The sequence below is a fragment of the Mandrillus leucophaeus genome, unplaced genomic scaffold, assembly GCF_000951045.1.
Source record: "Mandrillus leucophaeus isolate KB7577 unplaced genomic scaffold, Mleu.le_1.0 Scaffold116, whole genome shotgun sequence".
In the NCBI taxonomy this organism is placed as follows: domain Eukaryota; kingdom Metazoa; phylum Chordata; class Mammalia; order Primates; family Cercopithecidae; genus Mandrillus; species Mandrillus leucophaeus.
In genome coordinates, this window is record NW_012099876.1 from 2023463 (window position 1) to 2049711 (window position 26249).

The 26249-nt window shown below is 38.0% G+C and overlaps 1 protein-coding gene across 1 annotated transcript in view; it reads left to right on the forward strand.

Moving 5' to 3' along the window:
• The first annotated feature begins 1031 nt into the window (after positions 1-1031).
• Positions 1032-26249, forward strand: part of PLCB1 (phospholipase C, beta 1 (phosphoinositide-specific)) — a 765482-nt gene continuing 740264 nt past the window's right edge. The window contains exons 1-2 of the mRNA XM_011998595.1: positions 1032-1112; positions 3286-3360. The gene's annotated coding sequence lies outside the window, so the exon portion shown is untranslated. The remainder of the gene's footprint in view (positions 1113-3285; positions 3361-26249) is intronic.

The window sequence follows — 26249 nt, forward strand, 5'->3', positions numbered from 1 at the left end:
TACTGAACATTATCTGCTATTACTAACTTAAGACAAGTGTGTTTATTACTGTTTTCTTTTTTATAGACAAATACTTATTAGAAAAAATATCTTATAACTTTAAGTAAATTAGAGTTGAATTCTTAGAAGCAATATACTTACAAGATATGGTTTGCCTGCATTCTAAGGTCACAGGTGTTCTTGGAGGTAAACATCATCATATTCCTGACCTAAAGCCTCACCCATTATACGCCTACATCTGTGGTTTTTTAAGTGTGGTCCCTGGACCAACAGCATCAGCATCACCATGAGCTTCTTAGAAGTGCAGATTTTCAGACTCTGTCCCAGAGCTACTAAATGAGGGACTCTGGAGAAAGAGCCCAGCAATCTGTGTTTTTACAACATCCCTCAGTGAATTTGATGCATATGAAAGTTTCAAAACAACAATCTTATGAAATACACATGTTATAGATGTTGATGGAGAGGTAAAGGATTAAAATATAGACCATCTGAGAGCTGTCTTCATCATTCTACAAAGGTCCCAAGAGTTGCAACCTATCTGCAGCTCCTTTGTCAATGAAGGATGATCATATATTTCAAGTTTCAAACCTGGGCATATGTTCTGACAACTAAGAATATTTGGGATCTGGGTTGAGTGGCTACTTTGGTATGGGGAGAATATAGACACTAGCAGCTATGTGGGAGGTGGGAAAACAAGCAGGTGGAAATGAAAATAGACATTCATATATTTCTGGGTCAAATCCTACTTTGCATGGCAAGAATGCCAAGTTCCAGGGGATCTTGGAATGTTAGAGGTGATTATGAAGGAAGCAGGCAGGGAGCCGGGATAAATGATCACTTAACAGAGGAACTGTGGCCGGAAGAGTGGGGTCAAGAAAACATTGAACAAAGAAGGTTTAATTTTGAAGGAGGGGAAGGAATAAGCTAGAAATGGAAATATCTGAAACAAACTAGGCAGCATAGAATAGTGTTCCTAAATATAAATTTTGAAAAGTTTTATTCTGCTCACTTAAATGTTTGATTGTCTGGGATCCTTGCAGGGAATTGCCACCAAGATTTTGATTAGAATTTTGTCAGATGCTCTGATAAGAAAAGGAACTGACTTGAAAAAGATAAGACACACCTACAGTTTATTCTAAGTTCCTCTAGAAGTGGGAATGTGTGTTGTATGCAGCCTGTCAAAACTTTTATTTTGCCCACTTCTAGAAGTAAGAAAACAGGACTGAAAATATTGCTATGATTTATTGGAAATATTTCTGTGAGCTATTATGCATGCAATCTCATGAAAGAAGCCTAAAATATATTAAAAATTATTCTTTCATTATAATATCAAGTTTATTTTCAAATGTCTTTTTTTGACATTTAGAAGTAATTAGGAAATTTAAAAATTCTAGCTGAAGTTCCTTGCAACAGCACAGTCCTTGTAAAATATGTTTTTTCCAACTGCATGTTAAGGATGTATATATGGAATATCAGCATAAAACAGAATGGCAGTTCCTCAAAAAAAAAAACATAGTACTATCATGTGATCCAGTATTTCCACTTCTGGGTATATACTGAAACCAAGGACTCAGATATTTGTGCATCTATGTTCATAACAGCATTATTCACAATAGCCAAAAGGTGGAAACAACCTAGATATTCATCAGTGGATGAATGGATAAACAAAACATGGCATACACATAAATGGAACATTATTCAGCTTTAAACAGGAAGGAGATATGACACATGCTCTATGAATGAAGTTTTAGGACTTCATGCTAAATAAAATGAGGCAAACACAAAAGGACAAATATTATACAATTTTACTTATATAACTACTTAAAATAGTCAAATTATTTAATTACCTGGAGTAGTCAAATTCATAGATACAGAAAGTAAGAATGGTGGTTGCCAGGTTATGGGGGGAGGAGGGAATGAGGAATTAGTGTTTAATGCATGTGGCGTTTCAATTTGGGAAGATGAAAAGTACTGAAGATGGATGGTGCTGATGGCAGCACAGCAAGGTGAATGCATGTAATACCACTGAAAAGTATATTAGAAAAGAGTAAATGTTATGTTCTGTGTATTTTACTACAGTAACACAGAATATTCTGATAAACTTACATTTAGTATTTTGATACATCTGTTTTTAAATACAATCCACTATAATAATAATGAACATTTTTATGTGGCATACGTGCCCAGATGCTTTACCCCAGATTATCCTAGCTAATTCTCACGACAACCTTCTGAGTTACGTATTATGATTATCCCCTTCTTTTTTCAGTTGTGTAAAGCTATGCACTGAGACAGGACAGGCAGGAATTTGAACCCAAGAGAAGAACATCTTCCAGAACCGAGCTCTTACAATAAAACAATATATAGATAAAAATCGTTCATACTACTCTGCCCATTAGGAAGAAAAAAGTCCCTATGCCAAAATTATCTCTCAAGTTCTAATTTTCATTACAAATTCTTTTAATAAGCTAGATGATATGACGCACTATGGTTGTGCGTATGAAACAGTTGAAAAAACTGGCAATTTATGTCTCTCTAAAAAATGCAATTCCTGCAAAGGCCTGAGTGTTTCAGGATAAAAATCCATATCCAGTGATATGTATTTTCTTGTGCAGATAGTATGTCTTTCTGAAAATTGCTAAGAGAAAAGAACACGTGTTTTAGAAATGTTTAATATTGTAATTACAATGTGGGCAAGTTTTGCTTTGTACTATGCATGCCTTCAACTTTGAAGACTATTTACCTATGATGTTTTATTTTAGCATGTAAAATTGAAATTTGCAGCAAGTTTGCATATATCTTTCTGAATATGTAGAAGATGGCCTTATTTACAGTTACCTTGGAAACAGGGATGCTCAAATGCTATGTTTTACTCTATTACAATTAAAAATCATTTTATGGAGCAAATGTAATTTAAAATACTATTCTTAAGCATGGATTTTAGTTAATATTAATCATAAAAATATGTAATGATGTTTAGTCCTAAAATTATTTGGAAAACTAAATATAGATTTTTAATAGAAAACATACCTTAATAAATGCATAATGGCTTTTTCCGTTACAAGTTATGTATAAGTATTCTGATTATTAGGAAAGTACTTCAGTTACATAATGGATAATTCCATGAAGTTAAAAATGCCATGTCTAATTTCTTTTGAAATTTTTCTTAGTAATTGACTACTTTGGAGAATCTCCTTACAATTATTACTTCTTAAATAACTCCTGGATAGATTTTTCTACAATTATATATGTTGATATTCATGTTTCTTCTTACATTTCTAGGACTCAACTATTGTTACTCCAATTATTTTGAGGACTGACCCTCAGGGATTTTTCTTTTACTGGACAGATCAAAACAAGGTAAGAAATGAGATATGTCTTTCTTACATTTTTCCATCGTTTACTACTTTGAAAAGTATTTACGTATCTTGTCTGTAGAAGAACATCCATTCTACAGATCTTTTGCAGTTTATTTAAATGTTCCACTTTTAAAGAATATCTAAGGTATTCTTAGAATTTAGGACTTTTCAAAGTCACTAGTTTGAAATAGTAGATTTGCTAAATTCTGGAGCAACTGGTATTTTTGGTACTGCTTATATTATGTGTTAGGATAAGAACAGGGGAATTTGAATTACACTTGGTGTAGAACATAATTAGCCAGCTTTCCTGATTTAAGTCCCCACCCATAAAGGATGAAGAAAAATGATGAGAAAATAACTTTTGACCCAGTAGCCATACCCGTTGGCTTTTCTTTCTCTCTCTTTTCCCCTGTGCTGTTCATTAAGGACCCTCTGAGAATCAGCAGGAATTTGGCCTTGATAATTTGTTTATGTCAGAAAATCAAGAATAAAATTCCTTTAGCCTATTCCTTCAGTTGTCAGGAATTTCTTACTAAATTAGCTTTCTGCCCACAATAGCATGAATTTATTATCTCATTTATTATGAAACCAATTGATGATTCTGTACTGAATTATTAAAAAGTAGAATATCTGCTGATCGTAAGATTTATTTGGAGTTTAATGGGCAGTTAGATGAGAACACTCGTGGAAAGTGGTTATTATTTCAAGCATCATTGCCACAGTCCTACACTTGAACCTCAGAGGCCACAGAATATAGAATGTTTTTGTTCTCTAAGTTTTGATATATGGAGAAATGAGATAGGGTTTATTGAGAATGCTAAATACATGTTGAAAACAGTAGAATAATAATAGTATACCATTAAAACAGCTGCAACCTCCACAGTTACTGATGAAGGAGGAACAAATTGTTAGCTCTGTCAAAACTCTAAATTAGTTTCTTATGTCCAAAGTTCCTGGAGTTAGTTGCCTGTCAGCTTTGCCTTCTGTCTCTGAGGCAAGCTCAATTATACCAGTGTCTGGTCCCAGGGCCACTCCTGAATGAGCCTGTTTACACATCATTCAAAAGGCAAATTTCAGTTGTTGTCCTGGAGTTAGATTCAAAATCAGTGTGCTGTGGAACCATGTGTGGCTGTAGAAGTGGAGGTAAACCACAGACCCTATGCTAATGTCAAAAATTGTATTTGAGTAGGATTTCCTACTTAACACTCACATTTATTATTGGGTGTGTTAATCGCTTTGGCTTAGACATTCTGTTTGGTTTCCTGCTGTTATGTGTAAAACAATGGCTTGCAAGAAGTTTTGTTTTTGGGTGTTTTTTTCTTCTCCTAAAGGATATTTTTAGAACTGTTGAAACTATATTCATGAAAGATGTATTTATAATGCCTAGAACATTTCTAGAGTTTGCGTATTTGTACAAGAGACCAAACTGTCAGTTTGATTTTTCAACTTGTAGATCAAGCTTCTATAAAAGCAACAGAAGATATTCTGGGATTTTTAAATAATTCATGGCAACTCAGTTAAACTCCCCTCTAGACCAATCATCAATATTTATTTGCTTAATAAAGAAAAAGGGTTTAGGACCAAAGCCTCTTTGTTGCATCTCTATTGTGAACCCAGTATTTCGACCCATGTTTATTTTCAAATGCAGGAAAATTTGTTTTAATTTTTTCACAAACTTTTTAATCTTGGTTGTACTGCTGTTTATGACCCACTGAAACAGATAATGTGGTAGCAATTCCTTTTATCATGTTATTACTTTTCTTTTCATGGATATAACTCTTACAGTTCTAGCTAACAGATAGAAATAGTAAATTTGATTTTTCACTTTCTAAATACCGAAGTCATCTCTCAGTCATTTATCAGAATTTGGAGGCTTATTTCTTAGTGATCATATATCTTAGAATCCAAAAGATGAGAGGATTTAAGAAAAAAAAATTAGACTTACCATGCTTTCAAGTTTGTCATTTTCTTTCTGGCTTTAAGCCCAGTCCTGGAACCAGCAAGAGTGATTCATCCACTTTTAGGAGATGGACGACTCTAAGTGATGAATTAGAGTAAATGTGTGCTAGAAGAAATGGTGCATGCAAATAAAAGATGGCACGCCAAGCTTTTAGTGGGTGTTTTTGCATAAGATCATTTGAAGGTACATGGATGAATGGTAAAATCATGATGCTACTTAGAGGGCCACTTTTTAAAAAATATTTTTATCTGGCAGTTAGTTTTAGGAATCTGCCACGTGTATCATAGAGATAATCTCTCAGAGAACAAGAAAATGTGATACCTTTAAATTTATCCCTTGATTTTATGCACTGTGTTTTCCATTGGTAGGGAAGCTTGCACTGGTGTTTATTGTAATATGCCTCTCTTCTCCCTTTGGGCTTCTTCTAATATATTCCCTCTTTGGTTCATGAAGCTTATACCAAAGTACTTGGATTAGCAATCATCTGAGGTCTAGTCTGCTCAGAGGTGAGCAGAAATCCCTAGCAGGGAGGATTTTACAAGAGTTTTTTGTTTTTCTTTTTTATAGCATTGGAGGTAAATGGTCACATTGTATGGTGTTCTGTGCATGTCCTCTTGTCATGGCTACATCAGATCTTGTATCAGAGCCACTTATTTCAAGCCACTGGCTTTCCCCTCTGTAGACAATGACATGTTGCCTTCCAAAACCCCTTCTCTGATTTGTCACCATAGAAATGATAGGTGACAAAGAAGACAGCACAGATGATGAATTTAGGAATCAAAAACTAAAGCTAGCGAGTCATTTTTAGGTAGCAGAAATGTGTTTTAGTGAAACACTGACAATGTTTGGAGTTGGTGGAAGCAGATAAATATGAATATCGTTTTTAGGGATAAATGTTTATGCTTTGTGCCAGCTCTGGACTTATTTTAATAATTCTTTTCACTGTATTGTTGGCTCTGTAAATCTTATTGAATAAAATGAGCAAAAATGAGTTTCTGAATATGACTATTTTAAGGAGAGTGGTTTTTCTTGTGTAAGTGTAGGTGATGTGAAGAGGATGAATTTATTTGTAAGTCACGGGTGAGAAGGGAGTCCTGCACAGCCTGAGTCCTTGAGAGGTGGCATGCATTAGGCTATAACTTTTCTCTGGATCCGTGCCATGTGAGCACTAAAAAACCGACACAGGAAGTATTAGCTGTGAAAACCATGTGAACTGTAAGAATCTGCTCCACCGGTTTTGAAAGAAAGGCTAAAGAGGAAAAAAAGTGTCAATGTTAAAGAGTTAACCAAAACCTATCCTGCTAGAATATGAAAAAAAATTAGACCTTTGCCTTGCAACTTGATGCCGTGCTTCTGTGCCAAGGTTGGTGTAAAAATAAAACTAGTTACCACTAGTTCAGATGCAAGAAGTTCAATATAGTTCAGTAAACTCTTCCTTGTCTTCATACAACTGGAGCTTGGGGGAAGGGAAAAGGAACACGTCATTAAATTTAAAAAGGAATGGGAGGAAAAACACACGTTTTACATGAAGAACTCCTATTACTTTCTTTTTTTGTTACAAATCTTATTTATTTTTAATGTTGTGGATCATGTACAAGTATCTTTTTATCTGTAAAAGAGTAAAGCAATGTAACTACCTTTAAACTGCACTCTCCTATTGATTCTAACCCTAGTTCTCTATCCAGAGTCAACTAATAGCTTCATGGTTTCTTTGTAGGTCTCTTTTAAATAAATTTGTGCATGCGTAACTATGGAAATACTTCATTTTGTTTTGCTTATGTCTATTTTTATACTAAGTCACATCATATTACTTTAACTATTCCACAATTTCCTTTTTACCATACAGTGTGTCTTAGAGAATTTTTCAAGTTAGTACATGTGTGTCTATATCATTCTGTTAAATTGGTCTATCTTAGGGAGTTTTTCGGGTTAGTACATGTGTATCTATCACATTCTTTCGTATTGCTCTATCGTATGTTAAATAATTGATTAGCAAATTTTATTTAAGAATACAAAAGTTCTCATTGATGGATTCCTGGTGTTTGTTTCTAATTTGGGATTACAAAGAATCCTATAATATGGAGTAATAGTCAGCTGTGTGTAGCCCTCTCTGGGAATATGGGTCAGGGATTCCCTAAGGTAAATGCTCAGAAATGCGATTGCTGATTCAAGGTTACACCTATTCTAAATTATAGTTAATGGCTGTACCATTTTATAACCTGACCCGTCTTATATGAGTGGAACTGTTTTCTTAAGCCCAACCAACAGTAACAGGAGTATTTTAATTTTTGCCCAACTGATGCAACTGCTATATCACCTTGTTTTAATCTGCCATTGCCTGATTTGCTAGTAAACTGTGTATATTATCATATGTTCATTGGCCATTTCAGTTTTTCCTTACATGGATTGCCTATTTATATCTCTTGCCCTTGTGTTGACAGTTCTCTGTGTATTCTAGATGTACTCCTTTAGCTGTTATAAATGTTGCAATTACACTCTTCCTGTCTGTGGTTTGTCTTTGACTTTCTTAACATCTAATTTATGGGTAACAAAAGACAACTTGAAGCTTTAAATTTTGATGTAGTTACGTTCCAACTACCTCCCCACTTTTTGCTTCCTTTAAGATATTTCTGATTCCTTCTCATCACCATTATGAATCTAGGTTTTTAATCCATATGTAATGTATTATGAGGACTGGTGTGAGGTGGAGCTCTAACTTCAATTTCTTCATATCACTCGTAGTGCTGACATTTCACCACCTGGTTTGGATAGCCCAAAGATCTGTTATGTTTTAATACCTGTGGACTGCTGGGTTCTGATTTCCTACTTCATTTTTATCTCATTTATTTTCTGCCTTTCATACTTTGTGGCTCAAAGAGTGTAATTCTTTTTGTTTACCTGTGATCCTAGATTAGAGATTTAAATTTATACCTGCATATTTAATCATTTCTAGAGACTTAGCACAAGAAAGATTGGTTCTACAATCTATGCCATCTGCCATCTTGTTCTGGCCTGTGAATTTGCATGAGACACCATTCTGGATGTTTGTACACAGTGATGATTCAGTTTCCATTAATGGCAACCATAGATAGTCTTCTCTTATGATAACCTTAAATTTCTACAGAGTTCAAAAGCAAAGTTTAAAAGTTAAATATTTACATAAGTCACAGTAACATTTTTCAGCATGAGTCCAGAGTTCAAAAATATTTTGAATGATGCATCATAAATGTCAACAAGAAAATCTAGTGATTTCCTATTAAAAATAGTCTGACTTCCATAAAGAACTACTGGGCACCACACATTTCATTAATGATTTTTAGCAGTGAGGCTTTCTCTTTGGGATATACTTCTCTAGGGTATCCCAAAATTATCAACTTTGACCCTTCTTGTGTATGATAAGGGATAGGTCATACAGGAGTCCACTGAGTGATTAAATGCAATGATGTAGTTATAAATTTAGAAGACAAATGCTATTCATTTTATTTGGTAACTTTCCCTAAAGGTTGAAACAATAACTTACATTATCTAGAAAAAAAAAACCCAAAAAAACAAAAAAAACACCAGAATTCACATGAGGATTGCTTTGTGAGGGCTGGGATTGTTCCTTGGCCTGGAGCAGTGTATCAGTCATTGTTGACTCAGCAGCAGCATCTGGGCACTAAGTCTGTTCCTTTACCTTCCTTGAATTTCCTTCACCAGCATTGATGATATTAATAGCTAGGATGGACACAGTGCCATATCTGCACCCTCTTCCTCACCACTCCTGAGAACACAAGCTGGGCTCCAGTGGCTGGCCAGTGCCTGCATTCTTTTTCATTGTCTGGCTACTAGAACTCACATTGCTACCCATGCAGCTGCCCAGAAGTTCCTGGCAATGCATGCTCACCCTAACCAATGAGATTCAGTGGATAAATACCACAGCTCCCTCACCTCTTGGGTGGGATAACTTAAAGGTGTATGCTTTATATTATATCCTAGAATTCTCTAGTGGATTAAGCCCAGTTACCTACAGTGGTAAGTGGCTTAAAAATGTTCCCCTTATGGGTTTCCTTTCCTTCCTGTCTCACTTCTCCACTCCTGATTGTGTTTTTTTTTTTTGAGATGGAGTCTTGGTCTGTCGCCCAGGCTGGAGTGTAGTGGCGCAATCTCGGCTCACTGCAAGCTCCGCCTCCCGGGTTCACGCCATTCTCCTGCCTCAGCCTCCCGAGTAGCTGGGACTACAGGTGCCCGCCACCGTGCCCGGCTAATTTTTTCTATTTTTAGTAGAGACGGGGTTTCACCATGGTCTCGATCTCCTGACCTTGTGATCCACCCGCCTCGGCCTCCCAAAGTGCTGGGATTACAGGCGTGATTGTGTTTTAAAATCACCTCTAAAATAAACTACTTTTACTAGAATCCTTATCTGGGAATTGCTTAATGCAGATGCATAGTGCTTAACAACTTAATATAGATGCCCCCAAATGAAGGGTTTTAGAAGGATTCCTTGGTTAAGAGAGATTGGAATATATTAGGTGAACACTTTTGTTTGAAGCCAAGTCTGGTTTTCCTAAAACAGTCCTACTTTGAGAAGCCCAAAGCTCGTTGAGGAAACCAGTTTTGAAGCTGTGACAGATGTGGATTGTCACAGTCTGGCTCTGCTGTTTATTTAATGAGTCACCCTCAGTGAATCTCTTTAAAAATCAAAGCCTTGGTATCATTATCTATAAGATGGGTATTACTCTCTCAGTGTTGTTGTGAACATTCAATATGTAAAATGAATGACTTAGGGTAACACCTGCTACTTTGTAACTCCTCCATCCTTTGTGGTGACTTTTATTATTGCTGCATAATAAACAATTATTCTCTAACCAAACAATTGTCCATAAGTATTAGGGACCACAAAAATGTGCTGTTTTGAAAACCAAGTGAGCATTTATTTATGTATATCTTTTTATTCCTTTTTTCTTCTTCAAGGCAACACTGACTTGCTTTCTGTTTAGACTCTGCTGTGGTCTTTTCATCTGAAACACTGAAGCTTAGGTCTGTTTGGTCAAATAAGATGTTTATTTATGTATTTCATAATGTTTTGGGAACAGAGCCATGGAAGGCAAAAGAAGGATTTATTGTTTAAAAGACTTTCCCTCTGAGGCTAATTTGCTAATAAATACTTCATCATAGGTGAAAGTTTCTTGGACCCTTGGGAATTTGAAGCATCGTATGGAATAACTTTTAAGATGATTTAGAGGACTTTGATAGGTGAAAATTGTATTATTCACAAGAAGAATTGGACACAGTCGTGGTTGCCTGTGCCTTTTTCCTAAGATAATCACTTTAGGATTGTGACAACTACATGGGCATCAGGCCACTCCTCTTCCTTCCTACTCACCAAGATCTTAGTGTTTTTGAGGATAGTTTAGCCACGAAGCCAAGGTTCAGATTGTTGAGGAACAAATCTGTCCTCACCATATCAACTTCCAGGTTAAGTTTTTCCACTTTATTAACATTACCTTCTTTTCACTTCTGTGACTCCCCAAAGATTCTGCGCCAGTAAACTCTGGCTAGCGTCGAATAGACATGCTGTGATGCCTTAGCTTATGTAGACAGAATGTTATTAGAATGGAATCATTTACAAGTTCTTCTTAGAGGATGTGATTCATGATTTTTTGGTAGAATTTCTAATTGAAGTGTAGCCTCTTAAAGTGTATTTTAAAATTAGGCTAGTGATTTTGAGATGGTTTCATTGCAGCTTCTTTGGAATCATTTTTAGGGTAGAAATGCATTACTACGATTTTGTGTCACCATCACCACACTTCATTATGCACATAACAACAGCAATGCTTGTTTTAATATATTGTAACCACAGTTTAGAAACATGTAATATCACAAAAATTCATTACTCCTAATATAATTTAATTACAAAATTATTCCTTGGTTTTATAAGTTGCATATATTTAGCTCTTCCTACTATTTTAGGAGAAATTAAATTGGATACTTTCCATGCTAGTAAGCTATTATAATGGAATATTTGTACTTTTTGATGCCAAAAAATGGTTCGAGACATTGGATTGGCAGAATATGTGAAGGAAATACATTCTACACATTGTTCATTATTTTACTTCCTGTTATAGAGAAAATTCCTTTGACTTTGTTACAAATAGAATCCCTGGGTACTTGGTATTGATATAATGCCGTGCTCTTTTGTTTGAATTAAAAGTGTTGTAGGTAGAGTAGGCATTTTTGGTTGTTCTGCAATTCATTTTCTTGCCAATTCAAGATTGTTTGATGGTACTGATGGGGACATTGTTGTATTAGTCCATTTTCATGCTGCTGATAAGACATACCTGAGACTGGGCAGTTTACAAAAGAAAGAGGTCTGACCCACAACCCATGGGAATTCAAGATGAGATTTGGGTAGGGACACAGCAAAACCATATCATTCTGCCTGTGGCCCCTCCCAAATCTCATGTCCTAATATTTCAAAACCAATCATGTCTTTCCAACAGTCCCCCAAAGTCTTAACCCATTTCAGCATAAATCAGAGGTCCACAGTCCAAAGTCTAATCCGTGACAAAGCAATTCCCTTCTGCCTATAAGCCTGTAAAATCAAAAGCTAGTTACTTTCTAGATACAATGGAGGTATAGGCATTGGGTAAATAGAGCCATTCCAAATGGGAGAAACTGGCCAAAACAAAGGGGCTACAAGGCCTCATGCAAGTCCAGAATCCAGCGGGATAGTCAAATCTTAAAGCTCCAGAATGATCTCCTTTGACTCCATGTCTCACATGTAGGTGACTGTGATGCAAGAGATGGACTCCTATGGCCTTGGGCTACTCTACTCCTGTGGCTTTGCAGGGTACAGCCCACCTCCTGGCTGCTTTCATGGGCTGGCATTGATGTCTGTGGTTTTTCCAGGGCCACAGTGCAAGTTGTAGGTGAATCTACCATTCCGGGGTCTGGAGGATGGTGGCCTTCTCACAGATCCACTAGGCAATGCCCCAGTTGGGACTCTGTGTGAGGACTCCAACCCCACATTTCCCTTCTGCATCACCCTAGCAGAGGTTCTCCATGAGAGCTCCACCCCAGCAGCAAGCTTCTGCCTGGATATCCAGGTGTTTCCATACATCCTCTGAAATCTAGGCAGAGGTTCCCAAACCTCAATTCTTGACTTCTGTGCACCTATAGGCTCAACACCATGTGGAAGCTGCTAAGGCTTGGTGCTTTCACTTTCTGAAGCCATGGCCCATGTTCTACATTGGCCCCTTTCAGACACAGAGTGGCTGGGATGTAGGGCATCAAGTCCCTAGGCTACACACAGCACAGGGACCCTGGGCCAATCCCATAAAATCATTTATTCCTTCCAGGCCTCCAGGCCTGTGATGGGAGGGGCTGCCATGAAGACATCTGACATGCCCTGGAGCCATTTTCCCCATTGTCTTGGGGATTAATATTTGGTTCCTTGTTACTTATACAAGTTTCTGCAGCCAGCTTGAATTTCTCCTCAGAAAATGGGATTTTCTTTTCTATTGCATTGTCAGGCTGCAAATTTTCTGAACTTTTATGCTCTGTTTCCCATATAAAACTGAATGTGTTTAACAGTACCCAAGTCACCTCTTGAATGCTTTACTGCTTAGAAATTTCTTCCTCCAGACTGGGTGTGGTGGTTCATGCCTGTAATCCCAGCACTTTGGAGGCCAAGGTGGGCGGATCACCTGAGATCAGGAGTTTGGGGCCAGCCTGACCAACATGGAGAAACCCCATCTCTACTAAAAACACAAAATTAGCCAGGCATGGTGACACATACCTGTAATCCCAGCTACTCGGGAAGGCTGAGGCAAATCGCTTGAACTTGGGAATTAGAGGTTGCAGTGAGCCGGGATCACACCATTGTACTCCAGCCTGGGCAACAAGAGCAAAACTCCATCTCAAAAAAAAAAAAAAAAAAAAGGAAATTTCTTCCACCAGATACCCTAAATCATCTCTCTCTAGTTCAAAGTTCCCTAAATCTCCAGGGCAGGGGCAAAATGCTGCCAGTCTGTTTGCTAAAACATAACAAGAGTCACCTTTACTCCAGTTCCCGATGAGTTCCTCATCTCCATCTGAGACCACCTCAGCCTGGACCTTGTTGTTCATATCACTCTCAGCATTTTTGTCAAAGCCATTCAACAAGTCTTTAGGAAGTTCCAAACTTTTCCACATTTTCCTGTCTTCTTCTGAGCTCTCCAAACTGTTCCAACCTCTGCTTGCTACCCAGTTGCAAAGTCGCTTCCCCAATTTTGGGTATCTTTTCAGCAACACCACACTACTGGTACCAATGTACTGTATTAGTCCATTTTCATGCCACTGATAAAGACATACTCAAGACTGGACAATTTATAAAACAAAGAGGTTTAATGGGATTACAGTTCCACATGGCTGGGGTGGCCTCACAATCATGGTGGAAGGTGAGAGGCACATCTCACATGATGTCAGGCAAGAGAAAAGGGCTTCTACAGGGAAACTCCTGTTTTTAAAACCATTAGATCTCGTGAGACTTATTCACTATCATGAGAATAGCACAGGAAAGACCTGCCCCTGTGATTCCATTACCTCCCATCAGGTCCCTCCTACAACACAGGGGAATTCAAGATGAGATTTGGGTGGGGACACAGCCAGACCTATCACTTGTCAAGCTCTTTCTTATATTTAATCAGCAAGACAAGTCTCTTTTTGTCTTTTGGTAAAACAAATTTAGATTGAGTGTTGGATTATTTAAACATTTATCACACACACAAAATATTAAAACAAATAATATAATTACTTCCACTTTAAAATATTTAATATTTTAAATTTACTTTAAGTAATTTAAAAGGCAAAAATGCAAACTTTGAACAACTGACTTGTTAGGAAGTTGGTACCTATTATAAGTAAGTTTCTGAAATCTAGGGAAGCATGTAATATTCACTAATTTACTTTGCACATACCTTTTCATCATTGTTATTATTATCCTTGTTATCCTTAGCACCACCAACAGCAAACATATATATGCTGTTTTATCCATGCCAGGCACAATTCTAATAATATGTAGTTTGTATATTTATAGCATATACATATTTTTTACATATATTTATATAGTATATGTAGCATATGTATACTTATAGTCTATAATATGTATATTGTGCATATATGCTACATATATACATACATAGTGTGTCTATATGCTGTGCTACATATATACATACATAGTGTGTATATGCTTACACATATATATGGTGTGTGTTGGCAGACATATGCAATTTCGTCATTTCCATAATCCTATAAAGGACAGTGCTACTATTATCTACCTTTAAAAGTAGGTAAACTGAAGTGTGCACAGAAGTTAAGTCATGACCTCTGATCATACAGTTGGTTAATGGCAGAGTCAGGAATAGAAAGAAGAGTGGCAGCGCAGTCTGGCTCTATGTTCTGGCTCTTAACTTTTTGCTGTTTGAAGAAGCTGTTTAATATGTAAAGTTAAGTTTACCTGCAGGATTCTTTTCCTTGGATCTGTTTGAAAAAGAAACCTCAGTAGGCCTAGTACATTTGCCAGGAAAAGACAAACTGTGTGAAGAAGGTATTCTCAAGTTGGGCTGCACATTGAAATGACAGGGGGAGCCTCAAAGGATGCTACTGCCTGGGCTTCCTGCCTCCAGAGAATCTGACTTAATTGGTCTGGGGTGTGGTCAGAACATTAGACTTTTTTTTTTTTTTTTGAAAGCTCCTCATTTGATTCTAATGTACAGCCAAGGTGAACACGGATAGAAAGCAAGCTGACCTTACAAATTAATTCAGTAAACTTCCTGAAAGGATGTGCTCCCTTTGCCTTTCCTGCCTGTGGCGTGGCCTACTTTCTACTCAGAAGTAATACTCCACGTGAGCAACTCCAGGCCCTACCAAATTCTGAATTATTCGACTATGATTGGATAACATTCCTTACACCGTGCTTAATGAGGCAATAAATTACTAGCAGTTTTTAGAATGAGTCTCAATATCTAAGGTTGAATCAAAATAGATTTTTTCTTATATTCTGTCGATTAAAATTTTTTTAACTTTCCATTCCCTGAATGTTACAGGTATTAGCTGCTTCTTTTATCCTTACCAAACATGTCCTCAGAATTCAAGCCCTGTTTATTAACCTTATATTTGTGTTTTTTGAGACCCTTGTTTAGATCACAGTACTATGTAAATTCCATACTTAATTAAATTAGCTGCACCCTTGAATAAGTGAATGTGGTTTTTACAATGACCTTATATAACTATTTTATTTTATATCTAATTTTTCATTTCTGGATACAAAGGCAGATATTATCTTATTAAATTGCAGTATTATGTCATTTCTTATCAATTTGTAGGACTGCTTCCTTAACTGAGACATATACTCAACTGGGCAAACCAGAGAGAACTAGATAATTTCAGGTGTGACAGGAAGTTTGCCTGTCATCACCTCTACATGATACATTTCAGAATAGTAAAATTCACATTTCTCCTGTTAGAATGTTTGGTTTTTTATTCTGCTTCTATAGGGAATGGGGATCGTGGTAATGATTTTTCATGAGATTTCTCCCTGGCATTGTGCAAAACTCCCCACTTAGGAACTGTGGTCTGGAAATTATATTGCATCATGGCAAACAATGCACCTGTGTGAAATGAATGCTTCAGTGAAAAGTTTTATGGGACAGAACTAGTTACTATGCTAAGAAACTAATGACTGTGCTGGTATACATAATGGATTCTATTTTTAGATGAACATTTGGTCCTATAGCATGGCTTCGTTATGCAAGAGGACAGAAGTTTCAGCATTATATTGTGAATATTGAGATATTAATATATCAGAGTATATGCCTTCTTAGATACTAAAGTGACTTTTTCATGTATTTTAGCCTGGCATAGTTCATAATTAGAGGAAAATAGTAAAGAGCAAAAACAGAATTCCAAAATTTCAGGTTTCTGGTGTTTGTAGGTTGAGTTTTTCCAACATTTGTCTGCAAGGAAAGGATTCAAGCTCAAATGGTTTTATTTGGGAAGTGACCCCAGAAAGTGTGGGTAGGGCAGTGGGGAAGTGAGGCAGGCAAAGGATGACAGCCATTAAAGGGTGAGCTATCAAATAAATTACCACGGTGGACAAGTGAAGCTGCATCCCATTGGAGAGCTCTGGGAGACAATGCAGAGGGGAGAGGGAGCAGTGGTATACCCACCAGTTCCTAATAATCAGTGATTGGGCCAGCTCTCTCAGGGATTATCTTCTCAGCTCTTCTGCCAGCCTCTCCTAGAGACTGAGGGGCTTCCAGGCCAGTGGGCCCCAGGCTTTGAGAAATACCTCAGACATAGATGCAGTTGGAAGCTGTCAGTCGGCATACATGAAAACACATGGGCATCAACAGCAGCAGCCACTCTGGTGGCTTTAATTTCGGGTAAGTCAGACTTTTAAAATCTGTATCACAGTGTGCAAACTGGAGCCTGCACCCATTCACGAACAGTTCTTGCTTGGCCTGTGCAAGTAATTAAATACATAAACATGAGTTGCCAGCATTTAAAAATCTGCAGGTTCATATACAGATCTGGATTTCTCAAAAATTCGGAGGCATGGCAATGCCAGCCGACATCACCCCATGGCCGCATTTGGCTGGGGCAGTGCGGCAGCTGCCTGCTTTAGACAGGGCGTGTGGTATGCAATCTGCCACAGTTCCCAGCAGGCTAGCCTATCTAATTTACATGACCTTTTAGGCTCATTTAGGCATTTGAGTATAAATATCGGGCCTCTATGATAACATCCTATACTGGAAGCTTCAGTAAGCTAATGATTGCAAAGCTTCATATGGAATGAGGTTAATTCTGTCACAGTGGGCCTATTGGAGTGCTGTGGCATAAAGACTAGATTTTTACAGTGGAAAAATGGCTGAAGGTCAGTGTATCCAGGTCTTGCTCGTAATGGCCATAAGCAAAGCAATTATGCTTCAATCCCAATTCTTCTCTGTGAAATATGGATCTGAAGTGTAGGAGCCCTTAGGTCCCTCTCTGACTTAAAAGGCTATTATTCCAAAGTAACTTTCAGGTGTCATTTTGCTAGGTAAGATTTATAAATATGAGTCCTTGGCAAAGGATTTTCATGTTGAATTGGGCCATTAATCTAGGGAAAATAAGAATGGTGGACTCCAGGACATCAGACAGAATGACTTTCCTTGGTTCCCTTGGTCGAATGAATGGGATTAACTTCACCCCCAGATCAAGGCAGTGAGCATTGACTGGTTTAGCCAACCAGTGTAGTCCACCCTTTTCTCACCGTAGAGCTGTGCTGTCTCATACAGTAGCCTCTAGACTCATGTCACTGTTTACAGTTAAGTTTTAATTAATTAAAATTAAATTAAAAGTTCAGTTTCTCAATCCCACTACCTACCTTTCAGGTGCTCACTAGCCACCTGTGCCCAGGTGCCGTTCATGTCATTGCAGAATATGTTATTGGACATCACTGCACAGAGCTTGGATCAAGAATGGCTCTTTAGAGTCAATGCAAAGTTTCTTGCAATAAGAAGCTTCCTTGAATTTGTGGGGAAAGAAACTTTCCTTCTTTTTCTGGATTATGTGCTGCAAGGATGTAATATCTGGACTTACTTTTGTTATCTTGTTCCCATGAAAGAAGATATTGGAGTAGCTCAGATGCTACTTTGGGAGACAAAACGGGAAGCTAGCCCTGCAGAAGACAAGCCAATGAAGAACCAAGTCCTTAATGATGCCAATAGAGATGCCAGATCAGTCCATTTCAATTCCGTGATTCAATCAATTCCCTTCATAGGCTATGCCAGTTTAAGATAGAGTGTTTGTCCCTTTGCAGTTAGAATTACTGACTGACACATTAGACCAGCATTTATTTGAAGGAAGGCAGGGTCTCTGATGTTAAAGATCCAGCTACATCTGGCCCATAAACTTGAAGGACAAATAAAAGTGGGAATAGAATTTGTTAACTCTGTCAGTGGCTATCATTTCCTGTACAAGATATTATTGTTAGTTTTGTATATTTTCTAATCTGGGCTTTAACATTTCAAGGATAATTTTAGTGGCTTCTAGCCATCGTGAGGAAGGAATATGTCTTGAGAAACATGGGGAAAATTGAAAACTGTGCAGAGAATATAAGTTGTTGGCAACTTTGTATGTTAACCTAATAGCCATAAGGGTACCATGATAATTTCTGGGGAAGGAAAGTCGAACTTATTAATAAACTGTTGTGCTGCAGACATTGTGCCAGGATACCTTATGCAGACAAACTATCACATGAATTCATCAATTGATTGATTTTTTTCCATTTTGCTTTGAGGAAACTGAGGCTATGGATAGGGTGATTTTTACTCTGGAAGACTCTCTAACCCTGCCAATTTAGAATGCAGCCCTCTCTTCTGTTCTTCTCGAATACCTTGTGCCTTCCTTTACCTTAGCACTTTTAAATGCTATGTTGATTCTGTCTGACTCGTTTTCCTTTCCCAGTGAATGATGAAGGCCTTGAATTCAGGGACTTTACCCCATTTGTTTGGCATTTTGAGTACACTGCTAACATACAGTTATTGCTCAATCAATGTGTGTCAAATGAATGAAACTTACAAAGGCTGTGCATCTTGTCTAAGGTTACAGGTTACTAAGTGGTGGAAAGCCAGATCTGTCAGGTCCAAAGCCAATGACCTTTCAATAGTTCATTCATTAAAACCCTCTCCTTCTTGTTTAAATCTCCAGCTGTCTTACTCTTAGCAGTTTATGTGACCTCTGCCACCTGGAGAAGAGAGAAAACACAGTATTCCCTGCCACCAGACCTAAAAGTACACTTTCATTTACAGCTGCTTTCTTCTGTCTCCCTCTTCCTTTCCCAGCCCATCCTTTCCACTTTGACCCTGGACCCTAGCTTCTGAATGATTTCACACTAAAATTGATCCCTTCCCTTTCTTGTGTTGTCAATATTTCCCCTGTAACCAAATCTGTGCATCAGTATTAAACATGACATGCTTACCCATCTTAAAAGAAAACCCTATATCCCCTCTTGACCCTCACTGACTACTTCCTTTCTTTCTTGCTTGCACTCATAGCAAGCTTCTTCAAAGACCTGACTATGCTCTCTCCATTATTCTCACCTTTCACCAACTCATCAGTCCATATCAACCTGGATTCTGTACCCACTACTCCTCCAAGTTACTCTTTCTTAACCCATCAATGACCTTCACATTTTAAAACATGCTGGCCATCTTGAGCTCTGTGGTGCTTGATTATTTTTATCATAATTTTACATTGTTGATAACCCCATTTTCCTTGAAACATTTTCTTTCCTTGACTTTCTTTTTCTCCTACCTCTTCCTACCTCTCCAGCCACACGTTCCCAGTCTACTTTGCTGACTGTAAGTTGCAGTCCTTCTCTACTCACATTTTAGGGAATCTCACCTGCACTTACAACTTCTTTTACCATCTGGATACATTGGCTCCCAATTTCACGTCACTTTCCAACGCCCTGTTCCTGAGATACCAGAAAGCAGCATTTCCAAGATTGATGTCATGCCCTTCCTCCCTTAAACCTTGACCTGGTCATGCTACCTTCCCTGAAAGTCTTCCTTAACACCTTCTTTTCCACCTTCCCTCCAAGTTCTTGGCCCCTTTCCTTTTGTGCTCCATCCACAATAGCCACAGTAGCCTTCTTCTATTTCCCTAGACACGGCATATTTCTTTCTGCTGAAAATTTTCACAGTACTTTTCCTCTGCTTGGAACTTACGTTTTCTCCACACGCATTAGCCCCTCCCCTGCTTCACCACACTTCTCACAGTTGTAATCAAATGTTTTTTACACAGTTATGTAATATCCAGCTCCCGTATTAGGATGTTGACTCAATGAGAGCAGAGTCCAGTATTGTCCTTGTCCGTGTTTAAGACCTGGCTCTCCTGGTGGGAAAAGTAACTTGTAGCATTTGCCAATTTCCATGGTGTAAATACTGTAGTGTCTGATTTTGAGATATGGATACATCATCACTGAACACAGATTTGGAAAGTGAAGGGTACAGTTGGCTCTCATAAGCTTACAAACTTGCCCCAGCACACCACTAGGACAGATGCTTGTCTGTCTTATTGACTGCTGTATTTTCATGAGTTGGGACAGTGCTTGGCACATGGCAGGAACTCAAAGACTATTAGTTGGAGGAGTGAATGTGGTGTTTTTATTCCCACTGGAAATATAATAAAAATGCTAATGCTTCAGAGAAAAATGAAATATTTTTTTAAATTTTAGAATTGGTCCCAGCCTGAAAGTTTATCATATGCAATCCCTTTGTTTTTCTTCATTAGAATTGAGGTCAGGAAGTGAAATCTGCCACCATCACATAGCTATCTGATAAATGAGCCCTGGTTAAAATACTCATCTTTTAATTACCAACCAATGCTCTTTCTACTGTAGTGCATTGTCATTTCTAAAAGGAAAGTAATTTCTTTCTACTAGTGATTTAGTTCAGATTACATTATTAGGTAGTGGTATAGTTGAACATATAAATAAATCTGCTTTACAAAAGAAAAAGCAATATTTTATCATTTCTTTTTAAATTATGAGTTGTCTCTTAAGAGGGATTTCCCTTTTGTCTTTTTCCTTTTTAATATTCTGATGTACTTATTTATAGAACAAAGACATTAGTCAGCGTTTTTGGTGTAGCAAACCACCCCAAAACTTATACCCTAAAACAACAACCATTTTTTTGAGGTCACCTTTCTTTGGGTTGACAATCTGGTGCAGGCTCTGGGGGATCATTCTGGTCTCAGCTGGGCTCCTTCTGGCTTCTGCAGCTACCCGTGGGTTGGATGTGTGGCTTTGCTGATATGGCTGGCCTCTCCGATCTGAGGCTTCAGCTAGGATGGCTAGGTGGACTTGTATCTGGCCCATGTGGTCTCTCATCTTCCAGCAGGCTAGTCCAGCTTCTTCTGGCAGTTCATTGGCAGAGTTCTGAGACACAGTAGAAGCTGCAAAGCCCTAGAAGCAGAATTGCCATACTGGCACTTCTGCCACATTTTCTATGCCAAAGCAAATCATTCATAGGTTGGGGAAATAGATGCCTCCTATTGATGACAAGATCTGAAAAGTCCCACTGCAAAGAGGCACAGTTACGGTGAAATGAATAACTTGTGGCTGTTTTTGCATTAAATACAAAAAAGTTATTTCTTCTTCAAATTAGTAGAAGATTGTCTCTGTGATGGGAGAGAACTGACTGACAGCTTTCTCATATCTCTGAAATATTAAGGCAATATGAAGTGCCCCACCTGGACAATTGTGTTAATTGTGTATGCCCAATATTAGAGCACTTACACTGCAGTGAGGTGGGTGTCTCTCACCATACCCTAGACTTGGAGGTCCCTGATTGGTGTTCTGAAAGAAGAAGATCCTTGTGAGGTTATAGGGAAGTAAAACTGCATCCCAGCCTGGTGCACAGACAGTAGCCTCCTAGCAACATCTCTTAAAGCAGATGGTGTTTTTGGACATATTGAGGAGTGAAGTGGGTTGGGAGCAGTTGCAACAAGAGAGGGAAACCTTAAGTCATCTTTGAGGATACTAGTTTGTTGTGCTATTCTGTTTCTTCCTAAATGATTTGGAAGTGATTTTTCTGTGCCTGGTATAATCTGTTTTTTTTTTTTCCTTTTTTTTTTTTTGTACCCTGTGTTGGGAAATGGAAATAATTCAAAATCTGTAAAAACACTGGGAAATGGAAATCAAACTTTGGGATTCTTTACGGCTGAAAAATGATGATGGGAAATGTTTTGCAGTAGAGAGGTGGAAATCATTTCAGACCGCTTCTCCTAGCTGGGGGCTACAACATGCATTTTTCTGGGAAGAAAAGTACATGAGTTTGACCAAGGAAAAGCTTGGTAGGTCTTGTCAATGAAGAATGAAAAGGGATCGGTCCTTATCTGAGCTCATCTTTCTTCTTTTGAGCTGAGTGTGCTCTTGGAAAATGTAGGCATCTGTGAATTTATATCTGACTGAGCTGACAGGGCATGCAGTGAAGGGGAAGGAAGGCCATTATCTAGTAAATGTATATTGGGTGGGGAGCCACTGAGGTTAAAAAATTCAGCCTACTGCCATCTCTTCACTTTGTGCTGTATGGAAGTTGTTCATGACTTCCCTAGTTGTTCTTTTGTCAGATACCCTGTATGAGATTATAGACTCTGAAATACAGTTCCCAGGGTTCAAAACCTGCCTCAAACACCATGTATCTCTGAGGAAGACATTTAACTCACTCTGAGCTTCAATGTTCTCTTCTACAAGCTAGAAATAAGGAATCTCAAGAGGATTAAATGAGATAACACATGTGAAACACTTGGCACAACACACATGCTGATAGGTGCTTCACACCTGCTACTGATTTTTAGGATACATTTTAGTAAATTTGAATATATATTGTGTGAATCTGAACTAGGAGAGGTATTCGGATACTTCTGATTCATATTCTGAGTCTTTTTGCACCCAATTTGATTGAAACATCAGGGCCCCCAAAGAATGCCAGTGTCTCAGATAATAGGTTGCAGATAATAGTGCCAAGTTGCAGATAAAGTCCTTAGTTGGACAACTGTCTAAGAGTTAGTAGATCCACTCATACTCCCAGGAACTTGGAGTGCAGATTTTGATGCCTGAATTCAGAGAGGACATGGTGCATAGTGCACGTGGCCAAGGTCTACAATTGCTTCTGGCCTATTGCATCTTAGAAATGGAAGGCTGAAGGGGAGAAGATAGTTTGTCATCAAAACTAAGGTTCTGGACAAGTTTGGAGGGCTCAATTGCTGGGCTGGCCCTGGAGAATGAGACTGAATTCTCAACCCTTTGGAAACAGGTGCCATGTTTGATTTCTTTTTGTGTCAGCTAGGCATCTTCTATTAAAAGAATGGCATTAGGGTCTCAGTCAAGATGGCCTGTGGCATTCAGTTAAAGGGACACTGATTTATTCCTCGTGCTGGTCAGTGTCAAGGTTCTGCTCCTGTTCTCCTGCATCCCTGTGTACCCACCTTGGATATTTTTGAGTGCCCATGATATGCTCTTTGTTTTAGTATCTGAGATCTCTAGTTGGGAAAACCTACCAAAGTAATAAACTATTCTATCCATTGTAAGTACAAATAGGAAAATCTTACTGACTCTAGGAGAAAATAGCGTGTATTTCTTCTTTTCTTTCTTTTTTTTGAAATAGACTATTTCAAATCCTAAAGTAACTTCACTTGACATTTACAGAGCACATGTCATAAACTCTATTTAAAAACAGAGATAAGAAGGGGGAAGCACTCAAAAATATAACTGGAGTAATCAGTTTCATTCAAAATGTAAGTGGGAGAATCAGAATAGAAAATAATGTGATTTGCAGATTTATTTTAAATCACATCTAAAGTTTTAGATTTGCAAGGTCTGAGTGGAAAAAAAGAGTGTCATTGCTTAGAACTTCTTAGGAAAACAAATCAATAAATCTGTAGGAAATAGGCTGTGTGGTGAACCTTATTTGGTTTCCAGTTTTTGACAGAGAAGAAGCGTATCATACTGAAAGGGTATATACTTGGTACATAGAAGCAAGGCGACCTTTAATCTCTGACTTTATATAAACATAAAAACCATGAATAGAAAAGACTGAGCCTAAGAAGAAATTAAAAAGGAGCCCTGAATCTATGAGGCTGAGCCATATGAAATAGTCATAACAGTAGGCCAAAAATGGCCAAACGCAGGCGGTTTCTCATAGGCCAATATTACTGTTGTTCTAAGAGAGCAACAGCATTACTTTTGCTTAGTTGACCATCCAATTATGACAGTTTAGAACCTCATATTGATGTGGCAAACATGAGTTAACTTCTCTATTGTTAATGGATATGATTTTATTCTAATTTAGATCTGATGTAAAATAAATCTGCAAATCACATTATTTTCTATTCTGATTCTCCCACTTACATTTTGAATGAAACTGATTACTCCAGTTATATTTTTGAGTACTTCCCCCTTCTTACCTCTGTTTTTAAATAGAGTTTATGACATGTGCTCTGTAAATATCAAGTGAAGTTACTTTAGTGTATGGTGCAACATTTTATAAATAACAAGAAAGAGTATGCTACTTTCAAGACTATCACGTTTAATATATATAATATATAAGCATGTAAAATATATGTAACATATACATAAAATGCATACAAATTATGTACATTTAACTGAGGACAAATATAAGTGTTGCTCAAGAGGTCAGCTTCAAATTGGAATTTGAGGGAAATAAGCTTCAAATTTATTTCTCATCTATTCATCATTTTATTTGTTTGTATGTTATTTTTGTTATTGTTGTTGTATGGGCGAAGTACTGGTTTAGGTTACTTCTTTTGTATTAGAGGGTGGTGGTCAAAAGTACATACTCTGAACCCCATCTGCCTGGGTTTGAATCCCAGCTGCATCCCTTGTGGGCTGTGTGATTTTGAGTAAGTGGCTTAACCTCTGTGCACCTCAGTTTTAACATACATGAAGAGAGGATAATATTAGTACTCCCTTCAGGTTGTGTTAGGGATTACATGAATTAATATAATGTGTTTGGATCAGAGCTTACCATGTTAGAAGCACTAGGTTAGTGTTTATTATTATTACTTCTCATTCTAGTCTCCTTTATGAAACTTGTGTGCATAGGTTGTCTGGAGGATGACATTTTATCTTTTAAAGAGAGAAGCTGTACTACTTCTATTGTACCAGAAATTCATCTGAGAGCAGGTTACTTTCTCATCGTAAAGTCCATGCAAGCCAGATAAACCTATAGGGTAGCACTTCCTTAATTAGTTTACAATTTCTGAGGATTGGTTGGTAGGAGTAAACTGCCTCTGAGTGTTCACTTGTCTGGGAGCTGTCCCATCTGTTGTTGCTTATCATATGTTCTAGTGCATTTTTTTTTTCAGGTATGTCCTTTTCCACAAAGCAGTTTGGTGTAACCATTGTGACCCCAGTAAGCGATGGTTGGGGTCTATGTATAGGAATGTGCACCCTGAAATTCATTCACTTATTCAGCACAATTTTATTGAGCATCTACTGTTAGGCACTCTCTGTATCAGATATATTACAGATAATATATGACTACCTAAATGCATAGTAAGCAAGACATTGTACTATTGAGAGTAGTAAGAGTGATGAGAAGAGTTCAAGGAGGTAGTAGTAGTAATTGTTTTACATAGGTACTCAGGAAAGGAATCTCTGATAAGCTGATCTTTGAGCAGATTTTTAAAGGCTGTGAGGGATAAGCCGTGTGGTTGGTTCTAAGCAAAAGAATTGGTAAATGTGAAGGTGTGTGACTTCTGGGATAGTTTGACAAACAGTTCAAGAGGCCAGTTGGCTGGAGTATAGTAAATGGGGATTGGAATCAGTAGTAGGAGGTGAGGTCAGAGAGATCGCTGAAGACAAGGGTGAATTATATTAGGTTTTTACAACCATTGTAAGGGCTTTGGGTTTTCTCTGCATGAAATTCAAAGATGTTATAAAGTTTTGAATAAAGATGTGATGTGATTGGACTTGTGTTTTTTAAAAAAGGATCACTGAGACTTCTGATCTGTACAAGATGGCCAGATTAGATATTGGATCTGAACATTTTTCTTTGTTCTTCTTCCCTGAGTACGACTATACATCCCGAACATAATGTGAGAGGCAACCAGCAGAGAACTCTGAAAGGTGCTAAGAGGAAAGCAAACTGGTTTCTGGCATCAGGACCAGAGAAACAGCACAGGGCAGGGTATCTTGTTTCCCCTAGCCAATAAAAGAAGGTGCTCAGGACCAGCATTTTACAACCTCTGACCTAGCAATAGAAGGTGGCTCAGGGAAGCTCCTTCCTTTCATGGAATCCATCCACTGTCACCACGGAAGCCCAGCACCACTGGCAAAGGGATCAGTCGGGAATTCACTTATGGCTAGCCATACATGGGCAGGGTAAATGCTCTTCTTC